The sequence below is a fragment of the Dipteris shenzhenensis genome, chromosome 15 (assembly GCF_047967505.1).
Source record: "Dipteris shenzhenensis isolate YYH24624 ecotype China chromosome 15, Dip_SZ_1.0, whole genome shotgun sequence".
NCBI lineage: Eukaryota > Viridiplantae > Streptophyta > Polypodiopsida > Gleicheniales > Dipteridaceae > Dipteris > Dipteris shenzhenensis.
This window is the reverse complement of record NC_141610.1, coordinates 51,951,295-51,962,440: the sequence shown is the minus strand read 5'-3', so window position 1 is coordinate 51,962,440 and position 11,146 is coordinate 51,951,295. Positions and strand designations below refer to the sequence as shown.

The following is an 11,146-nucleotide window of genomic DNA, read 5'->3' as shown; positions in this document are numbered from 1 at the left end:
ACAGTTTTTAGTGGGTAGATTGCATCAGTTGGGTATCAGTGCACAAATATCAATGGATGGACAGATTACATGTCATCACGAAGATTGAAGCTTTATCACTAGAGGGCAAATCAATGGATAGACAGATTACATGTCTTCACGAAGATTGAAGCTTTATCACTAGAGGACATTTTATTTCATTGTAAAGCTTTATTGGCTAATTTTTTTACATTTGTACAAATATTCTAGGCTATTTCCACATTTATTGCTATAAAATACTTTGTAAAGCCCTCTCCGCTATTGGTCACATTTATTGCCATATGAAGCCTTGTAAAGCCTTTTGGGCTATTTCCCACATTTATTGTATCAAGCGTTGTATATTGTACTTTATTTGTATGTATCTAAATTCTTCATTATCTTTTCTTGTAGGATTATGGAGCAATCAACTAATGTGGGGGCTATCCTAAATGACTCTGAGATTAGAGCATGGGTCTCTGATGTCACTTTGCATTTGAAAGGAAAGGAATATAGCCTCAATGGCTTTGGTAGGTGGACTCGATATCGCATAGGTAGAAGAGCTTGGTTTCTTCATCAAAAGGAAAAGAGACTCTCTCAAACTCTGTTCCATGGGAGTGCTTGCAATCTTGCAATCTGCCATATGAAACTTCTTCAGGAGACTGTCAACATACTTGAGCTGACTCATGAATGTGCTATCTGAATCTCTCCAGAACTCAATTCCAAGACAATAGTGCATAAGTCCAAGATCTTTCATGTCGAACTCTACAGATAAGTCTTGTTTCAATTTTTTGATGAAGCTATCCTTGCTTCCTGTCACAATCAGATCTCAATCAGATCATCTACGTACAAAAGTGCAATAGTAATGTCTTCCCCTTGAACTTTGTAGTAGAGAGTATGATCTGCATTGGACTTCATGTATCCCAGATCAGCAAAATACTTGTCAATTCTACTGTACCAACTTCTGGGTGCTTGCTTTAAGCCATAGAGACTTTTCTTGAGATGGCAAACCTTGTTCTCCTTTCCTGGTTAAACATAACATACTGGTTGTTGCATGTAGACTTCCTCATCTAGATAACCATTGAGAAATGCATTCTTGACATTGAGCTGATACACATTCCATTTGCTAAGTGTCGCTAGTGATATCAAGAACCATATGGAATCCATCTTTGCTACTGGAGCATAAGTCTCATCATAGTCTTGACCATATTGTTGTGCAAATCCTTTTGCAACTAATCTGGCTTTGTATCACTGAATACTCGAGGGGGTCACTCATCATATGTAACCCTATCACGTGAGTTCAACAGAAGGATATTTTTTATTTCTAAAATTTACAGAAATAAATATACATAAGGGACTATTTAAAATAGTTTTGGAAAAAATTTACAGATTTGTATAGAAAAGGGGTACATTTTATTAATGAAAAAATTTACAGATAAGGGATTTTAAATATAGGCGTTGAACGCACGTGATATAGAGGGTTTATACATAGTGACCCCCCCTGAATACTGCCATCTGGATTGCACTTCACTTTGTATACCCATTTGTTTGCTATGGCCTTCTTTCTTGGTGGAAGCTCGCATAATTCCCAAGTGTTATTTTTATACAAAGCATCCATTTCTTCATTCATAGCAGTTTGCCATTCTGGCTTGTTTATTGCGTCTTTGAAGTACACTGGCTCTTCTGTAGCCATGATGGTAGTCATAAGAGCATAGTTGGTGGTTTCCACCTGAATTGCTTTGCCTTTCTGAGCATATGTCAATCTAGCTGGTGGTCTGCTTTCCCTAGTAGACCATCTGAGCTGTTGTGGCTCTGCTTGGGGTGTTGCTGGCAATTCTTGCTCTTCTTCATCAACCTGTTTTGTAGATAACTGTGAATTCAATGCTTCTATCTCCTGTGTAGGTGAGGTTTTCCATTCTGATTCCTCATCAAAGATTACATCTCTGGAGATAATGACTTTGCAGTTGATGGGATCATACAATTTGTATGCTTTGCTTTCTTCACTGTAGCCAACCATGATGCATTTGTGTGACTTCGCATCCAATTTCTTGCGATGATCATCATCTATGTGGGCATATGCTATGCAACCAAATATGCGGAGATGCCCAATGCATGGCTTGTGTCCAATGAATGCTTCATAGGGAGTCATACCCTGTATCGGTTCGGTAGGAAGCCGATTAAGCAAGTAGTTTGCTGTAGCTATTGCTTCTGCCCAATACTGATTCGGAAGAGGCTTTTCACTAAGCATTGCTCTAGCACTATCTGCTAAAGTCCCATTCTTCCTTTCAGCTATTGCATTCTGCTGAGGAGTATCTGCACATGTGAATTTTCTTCGTATGCCGTGATTTTTGCAAAAGTTCATGAATGCTAAAGACATGTATTCACCTCCTCTGTCTGATCTCATGACCTTGATCTTTCTGCCTGTCTGGTTTTCTACAATGGCTTTGAATTCTTGAAATCTGGAAAACACTTTAGATTTCTCTTTTAGAAAGTCGACCCAACAATATCTGCTGTAGTCGTCGATGAAGGTCAAGTAATAAAGTGAACCATTGATGCTGTGGGTTTGGGCATAACCCCATACATCTGTATGTATCAAATCAAGAATACCTCATGCACGAGAGGTACTTCTAACAAAGTTGGTTCGCTTTTGTTTGCCAAAGCAGCATGCTTCAAAAACTTTCCAAGAAACTGTAGCTTCAGAATCCCAATTGCCATATTCTGATTCCTTAGATCTAACAAGTACTTGAAATTGACATGACCATATCTCTTGTGCCATTTTGCAGATACTGGCATCTGTTGCATTTGAGCTGACATGGCATGCTTATCTGGTACTGTAGCTAGCATTCTGTATAAGCATCCTTCCTTGACACCTTTGGCTACTAGCTAACATCTTTTGGATTTGTCTCTGATAGTGCATTCATCACCGTCGAAGATGACTTTGTAATTGTGTTCCATCATTTGACCTGCTGACAAAAGGTTCTTGCTGAGCTTCGGAACATAGAGCACATCTTTGACTAATCCTTTTGTACTAGTGAAATTGTTCATAGGGATAACACCTGTCCCTTGAACTGGATTCGGTGTATTGTCTGCTATGTAGATGACATTCTTCTGTCCTTCTAATGGTTTCATTTCTGTGAACCATTCCTGATGATTTGTCATATGAGATGATGCACCACTATCTAGTACCAAGGATCCTGTTCCACTTGGTCAACTTGATAGCTGAAATCCTCTTTGGGATTGAAATCAATGTCTAGGTGCATTGTATCAGTCTGATGCAATTTCCCACTTGCAAGAAACGTATTTCCATGTTCATTTGCAAAATGATTGTGACTAGAATGTCCACCATGGTGACTTCCTCTTCCTCGAGAATTCCCTCGATTAATGCTGGATTGATCGCCTTGGTCGTATTGCTTGTTGCGGCAATCTCTTTCATAGTGTCCAAACTTGTGACAGTAGTTGCACTGGATGTTTGACACATTGGTGGATGCATTCCCTCATCCTTGGAATCTTCCTCGATTGGTGGCATGTGTGTGTGAAATCAAATGCTATCTGCCCACTGAATCAATCTGCAATGCCTCTGAACTCTGAAGTCTGCTCACTGAACTGATGAATGTAAGGTTTCAGGTAATGTAATAATGTGAAATCAGATGTGAGCGTATGGACTGACTCTGAATAGGTACTAGTCAGGAATTTCGGGCATGGCTTAGATTGGCAACTTGGGGAATTCAAAGCGTCCATTCTATGGTGATCTAGTCTACTCTGATCTAGATCTAAATCAAGCGTCGATCGATGAAAGAACAACAAATAATTCCTTTTCTTTTGTTCTTTTTAAGTGTCGGGTCAGATGTGTCGATGTAGAGGCAAATGTGCATGAAGGAAGTGGTTTTGTCGATGAGGTTGAAATGTGAGTGTAACTTGCACTGAAATATGCGCGTGATGTAACGAGCGTGTAGAGCACGAAAAAACGAGCGACTTTTCTTTTTGGAGCACCCTCAAATTCTTCCTGGATCAAGAGATATGACTTGATCTAGGTGGAGGGGCAAAAGGAGTGCAAATGTGCTCAATGATGATGCGTCACTATGAGTCACATGCAGTGATGATGTGGCACTGTGCTTAGCAAGAGGTGTGCCAGTGAAGCTCTGTGCTGAGGTGGCAACTGTGTGCACATGCAGTGTGTGCACAGTGTGCTTGACAAGGGATTGTGCCTGCAGAGGTCAGTGCTGAGGTGGCACTGCTGATGTGGCACTGATGACATGGTTGATGATGTGTCCTTGATGATGTGGCATAGGTGACATGGCAATCAATGATGATGTGGCAGTCGATAATGATGTGGCCATAATGATGTGTCAGCTGACATGGCAATTGAGGTGGCACTGATGATGTGGCAAGTAAGGATAAGATGATGACGTGGTAGATAGGCCACGTGTCACTTGGTTGACCACACCTCAATGTGGTGAGGTTGAGGATAAGATATCGTCCCTCGCTGCCATGTGGCACTAGGAGGGTGACCAGAAGTGGCTTGTCGGAATCTCTAAGATGCCGACGGAATCTCGGGATTCCGTCCTTCGTCGTCATCTCTCCCATCTACTTGCAGAAGCTTGGAGGTCCGTTGGAGGTCCTTTGCATGAAGGCTTGCTATCGTGCACTTAGTCGGCTTTAAAGCGGCGTTGGAGGTTGAGAAGCCATCGTTGAAGGCAGTTGAGTAGGTCATTCTGAAAGTAGGCCGGTGGAGTCCGTTTCACAACTGTGAGCTGGCGATGAAGTAGAGTCGATGGAAAAGCAGTGGGATTGGCACTGATTTGCAGTCGTGGGCTCTAGATCATAAGGCATCGAAGTCTTCTGATGGCTAGGAGCATTACACATCAGAGTTGCTCATTGAAGAGGCGACTGAGCAAAAATCGCCATCTGGAGCTCTCAGATCACATCGTTTTGCTAGGCGTACTGAGGCTCGAGCCGTCGGCCAGCTTGGTGGTCTTGTAGGTCATAGTACTTCGCTGGTGCTGACGAGCTTCCTGGCTCTTGTAAGCCTTGGCTCTTGGCAGTGAGAGATGAAGCTTTGGTCTCTGTTGCAGACGTTGAAGCCATCGGTTGGAGAGCTTGGCACACGAGGAGACTTAGGAGCTCTCTTGTAGAGCGAGCTACCTTGCTATGTCGGATTCAAGCGGGGTACAAGGCGGGGTGTGCCAACTTTGTGGCTTGTTGTCATTGTAGGGCCGCTCTTGGTGGCTAATGGAGATCCGGCTGAAGTCGATGGCTCATCTATGAAGGCGATGCTCATCTATGGCTTTGGAGGAGCTACCAACCGCCGCAGGACTGAAGTTGCCTCATTATTTGCAGTTGGAGTTGGATTTGGAGGTCCTTGGAGTTGAAGATCAAAGCTTTTCTTCATCTGGGATGGCGCTACAGATAGAAAGTCGATGAAGGACTACTGTAGGCTTGCTTGTAGAGCTATGGAGGCCCAAAAGTAATCTTCTCTCACACAAATAACGGAAGTCTAAAGCCTACCTTTCTCTCAAAATCAGGTTTATGATCCTCTCTCCCTATCTTTTTCTCCCAAGAATAATGGGACGAAAAGTCTCTCTCTCTCAATGCAATAGGAATTGAAATCCTCACAAGGAAATCTCAAGAAATGAATGGAAATCTCTTAAGCCATGACGCAAAATTTTCTATCAAATGGACAGATGAAGTTCTCTCACCGGAAGTGGACTCTCACGGAGAACACTCAAGAGAACTCTCAATCTCTCTCTCACAAGAAGGATGGTGCCTCAGCGGAAGGCAAAACCATGCTCTGATACCATGACAAAATATGAAGAGGGGAGAGGAGAAGAGTGGAGATGAGGAGAGAGGGCACAGCTAGAGAGCACACCACAAATGACTAACTGTACACTAGATTTAGTTGAAAAAATAGAATATATACAAACCCTTTTAGGGTTAGGGTTAGGGGATCTAACCCTTTCCTTTATAGCACTCTATAAGGTTAGTGCTATGCACATATGATCATGTGATGGTGCTATGCACACATGATCACATGATGTTGAGCGTGAACTCTCAACAAGTTGTTCGGTACTTTTGGGATGCTCAATTGTTCGGTACTTTTGGATGTCTGAATGCTCATTGTGTTTCTAGATTATTGGTTCTTGATTTGCAGGATCATTATGGGCCTTTTTGTTGTGTTGCTATGGCTTTTTTACACTACGCAAGTGACATTTCAGCCCTGGCTTTATGGACATATCAAATCTGATACTTCAGGATGCCCGAATGCTTGTTGTGTTTTTGGATTATTGGTTCTTGATTTGCAGGAACTTTACGGGCCTTCCTATTGTGTTGCTATGGCTTTCTTACACTACCCAAGAGACATTTCAGCCCTGGCTTTGTGGACATCTCAAATCACCCCTCCATACTCATCTTTGGAGTGACCGAAGCAATTTCCTCATACATTCATCCTTGGTACAATAGAAATGGACACTTGAATATTTGCTGTGTTCATATACACCGCATGAAATAGGTCATTTTATGTGGATGAATTGTGCAAAACATGAAGGCATGATTATAAAGGTTTGAGAAGGTTTGACCAGATTGAACTTGGAGGCAACAAGCTCTACTATTTAGATGAAGAGCTCAAACATTGAACTTGAAGATCTCAAGACCTGATTATGCATCATCACTATGTCAAACAAGTTGAGATTTCCAGGAAGATTTTTCTATTTTTCACACATACTTTTCAGTGTATCATGCACCAAACATAGTGCCTATACATTGCACTGTACTATGGACAAGTGCTTGTCTTATGCCCTTGTACTATCCACATGCAATATCCACATGCAATTTACAATGTATCATCCAGCATTACACTGTATCATTCAAAATGGCATATGGCCATCCTTTGTATATATATTTTCACATAGATATATATAGTGGCTCGGGTTTTTCCCTTGTACTCCCCAAGGGTTTTTTCATCCATAGCTAGAGGGCCTAGTTTGAGTGGGGGTGTTAGATCTATATATAGCTTGCCCTAACTCAGCCTAGTCCTCAACTATATATATGCCTATGATCTATGAATAGAATCACTTTCTTGGGAGGAACTCTTGTGTCGGTCTCTCTCCTCTTTCTCTTCCTCTCAACACAACTCTTGTGTCCGTCTCTCTCCTCTTTCTCTTCCTCTCAACATGGAGAAGCTTTTGCAGAGTACAACTATAGCTATAGAAATCCATGTTGTGCAATAGACAAAATTCCAAAAACAGCAAAAGCTGAACTTCGGACTAGCATCTAGTTTTCATTCTATTTCAATCTTGGCCTTATCTTCCTATGCTTCCGCTTTTCTTCCACGTGAAATCGATGCAAACATGAAGCTCTATCTGCACCAGCAATGATCTAATCCGAGCTTTGACTCAAAAGACTCATTATCTGAACCTCCTCTTTCATCCACACGATTTGGTACGCTATCTTGGCCATCACAAATTGAATCTCCATTAATGATGGCATGCAAATCATCACAAGATGAAGAACAAAAACTTGCAAAGTGCATGCTCTTTGATTTCTTTGAGCTTCTTTAGTCCCATTTGCTATAGGCACCAAGCTACATCTAGAGAGGTGAGGCTTCTCTTGCTATAGTCTAACACATGGAACACCTTCTCCATCAGCATGCTCTTGAGGTCATTGTTGGGGTCAATGCTGTCGAAGTACCCAACCAAGATGACCCCGGCCTCGGCTGGACAACCCCAAGCCCTACATTGTATGAAGGAACCTCCCCTTCCATGCCATAAAAATGTAGAATTCTGATGAGATATCTATGGGGCTCAACATTCTATTGGCTTTCGATGCTTCTCTCTTGCTTATTGTCTTCAAACATTTCACGTGTTTGATTGTTGCCTAGCTACTCTTTGGAGTGGGTCTGCTAGTCCTGCGGGTAGTAGGATGCATTTCGAAGAATTAAGCGGGCAATGTGCTTAATCCACATCCATAAAAGAATCTCAATTAAATTCCAATCCAAAAATGACAATTAAAAAAAAAACATTTAATGATACTAGTTTTGATGGACCTATATGTCACTTTTTATAATTTCTCGTTTGATGCACAAACTTGTGTAGCTTAATCCATAGAAAAAACCTTTCATTAGAATACTTCAAGCAAGAATAAAACAAATCGTACATTAGAACAAATAGAGATTACAAGTAATCATACTAGAGATACCACTATCAAGACACAAAGAATTGGTAACCACGGATTATGAGATATACATATACAGGAAACTAAAGAAGAAGCATTAAACAAATCTTCTAATATAATTATCCAAGAAGCCAAAAAAGGCTGGTAACTCCTAGACCAAGTTTGGTAATACTCAAACTATGAAGCACTTGGTCATCCTTTTGTGAAGGACTCATTAAGTTATACCTTAAAATAAGTAAGAAATTAATTTCACAACTAGACCGATCATTTTTATATCAGCTTGGTGGAGTGTAACAGACCTAGAGGAGGAGCTACCATTTGCACAAGAGTGTCAAGTCCATTCAAGAGTATGTGTATTACATATATAGTCACTATAATACTTAAGTACTAAGACATCACGCAGTATTTCTATGTTACCTCCCACATTTCTTAGGTAAATCTCCTTAGGTATGTGAAACATGTGACAACATGCGATAAGTCCATTTAATGTGTGGTGACAATAAATAAATGTGTGGAAAAAATCTATAAAGTGTGTTTCACCTCATTTGATTGTAAATTTCTCTAGATTCACCATGTATGATTCACCATTGAGAGAGAGAGAGAGAGAGAGAGAGAGAGAGAGGTTACATTGCACACTAACCCATGGGCTTTAGTGAAAGTACAGTGCACAAAGAGGAAAATGACTTCCTTGTAGCCTCAAGTTCTAGTCTCACCCACTAAGAAAGAACCTTCATCCTTCATATATACTACTTATAATCCTAACTAGGGTAAGAAATTTTTCTTAAAACTCCTAATTCAAAACTACTTTGATCATTATGTATGGATTCCGCTTGTCATAAAAAGTATGCCTTTTCAAACTAACCCTTGTGTACACTTTCATTATGCACTATTTTTGTGTATACTATGTAGAACCTAACCCTCTTAGCTATGAATATTAATGCTTCTCCATTGCACTAACTTGTTGATTACCATGTCTCGGAGTCTTATGGAACCCATAAGATGTGACCATAGTTTAATGTATGTATGGCAATGTTGAGAGGGTGTTACAAACAATACATTGGCAACACTATAATTGAACATTGAAGCACGTTAAAAGTCTGAAGCGTTCGTAGAATCTAGCTAGATTAGCAATGGAGCCCATGAGATGTGACCATGGTTTAATGCCTGGCAATGTTGAGAGGATGTTACAAACAATACACTAGCAACACATAATTGAACGTTAAAGTACATTAAAACTTCAAAGGTTAAGTAGAATCTAGCTAGATTAGCTTGAGAAGAAACTCTCTTGTCATGATGATAAAAAAGAGTGTGTGATAGTGATCGCTTGTCACACGGAGTTGAAAGTATGAAATACAAGCTTTCAATGGGAACCAAGGAGCATGAATGATACCAAATGACTATAGACGCTTATAAAAAATGAGGCAACCACTATAGACGCTTATAAACGCAAATCCTGCGTAGTTGAAGCTTTGGACACTCTCACCATCTATTTCTAGTGACACGAGCCCTTTTCTGGAACACAAATGTCCTGTATAGGGAGGAACATTCCCATTCTACAGCGGACATGCTACCTCCGCCGCCTCCCAGCTGCAGCATGAAATCTTCTACGGTCTCTCCTTCGTTTAGTTTCTCACGTAATACGTCATGAAAGCCTTGGCTCGACAACAAATCCAAGCCATATTCCATTGCAAAATCTTTGAGTTGATAGAATGGGAGAAGCCATTCGCGTAAATGATCTATTATACCTTGCAAACAAAAGTCACACCTAACGCCGAATGGTGGAGACAACGAGCTGTGAAATTGTTTACATGAGAAGCCAGGTTCCATCTTGACCTTGTAAATATGGTTGCCGAACTCGTGGCTCGCTGTGTCTTGCAGCCTATCTATTATCGCAGTGGCGTCCGGCACGGTCCCGATGAAGAACCCTCCTGGCTTTAGCAAAGTGGCTACGTTGTTTAGAGCGTCACGCGCTCGTCCTTCGCATGACCAAGCATACTGCAACGCGAACTGACAGCTGCACACGTCAAAGCGTGGATGATCTCTCAGAGCGTCGCGGAATGAGTCGTCGAAGCAATCGGCACAAATAAGGCGTGCTGGGAAGGCCAACACCCTCATATAGTCAGAAATGTCTCTCTCGTACCGTTGTCTGGCATACTCCAGCGCGTTGCTCGAAATGTCAGCTCCTACATAGTATTCGATGCCTGCTTTCTCCCACTTGATTAGGTCTCCGCCCCTCCCACACGCAAGATCCAGAACTCGGTCACGTCGATTTGTATACGTACGTATGAGAGAGTTCTTGACCCAATTGTGGAATCTTCTCAATTGCAAGCCTTCTCTGAGCTCCAAAATTTGAGCTCTAGCGCTGGCTTTCGTCGCCTGCGCATTGAAATGGTCCACGATGCATTGCGTATCTCTTTCTTGGACAAAAGGACGCGTGCGGTTCTTTGAAGGAACTATGTAACGGCAGGGCGCTGGCAAGAGATCACCATCAAAAGGCAGATCAGGATGGTCCTTTGAAGGGATTATGCAACGATCACTTCGCAAACGCACAGGAAGGTCTTCTCGATTCATGTTAAGAACGGCAATGAGAACTGGAGCGTCTCACTTGGTTTTGGAACAAACCAGCGAACAAGAAGCTAGAGCACAATCAACATCCAAAGTTGCACACGGTCTAAGAGCCCTCAAGTCTGGCGCAGGGTTATTTCTACGCCTCAAGTCTGGAGTGACGGACCTGTTGAAATGAAGCCATTGTACTTAAATAGGCAATCGACTACGAAAAGATAGCCTCTAAGAAAGCCGACCGTCTGCCTTGTATTCTGTGCCCGTGGTAACAGGAATGAGATTCTTGCATGGCGCTCAAAACAAATTACCTAGTCGGTAACAGCACGCTCACTCTTCAAAGAAAATGAACACGGAAGAAAATTGGAATCATACCAAAGCGTCTAAGGCCAAAGAGGTATCCCGACCTATTCAAAATAAGAAACAT

The 11,146-nt window shown here is 41.7% G+C and overlaps 1 pseudogene; it reads right to left on the bottom strand.

Moving 5' to 3' along the window:
* Nucleotides 1-9,639: 9,639 nt before the first annotated feature.
* Nucleotides 9,640-10,731, bottom strand: LOC147893956 (mRNA cap guanine-N(7) methyltransferase 1 pseudogene; annotated as a pseudogene).
* Between the last annotated feature and the right edge of the window lie 415 nt (nucleotides 10,732-11,146).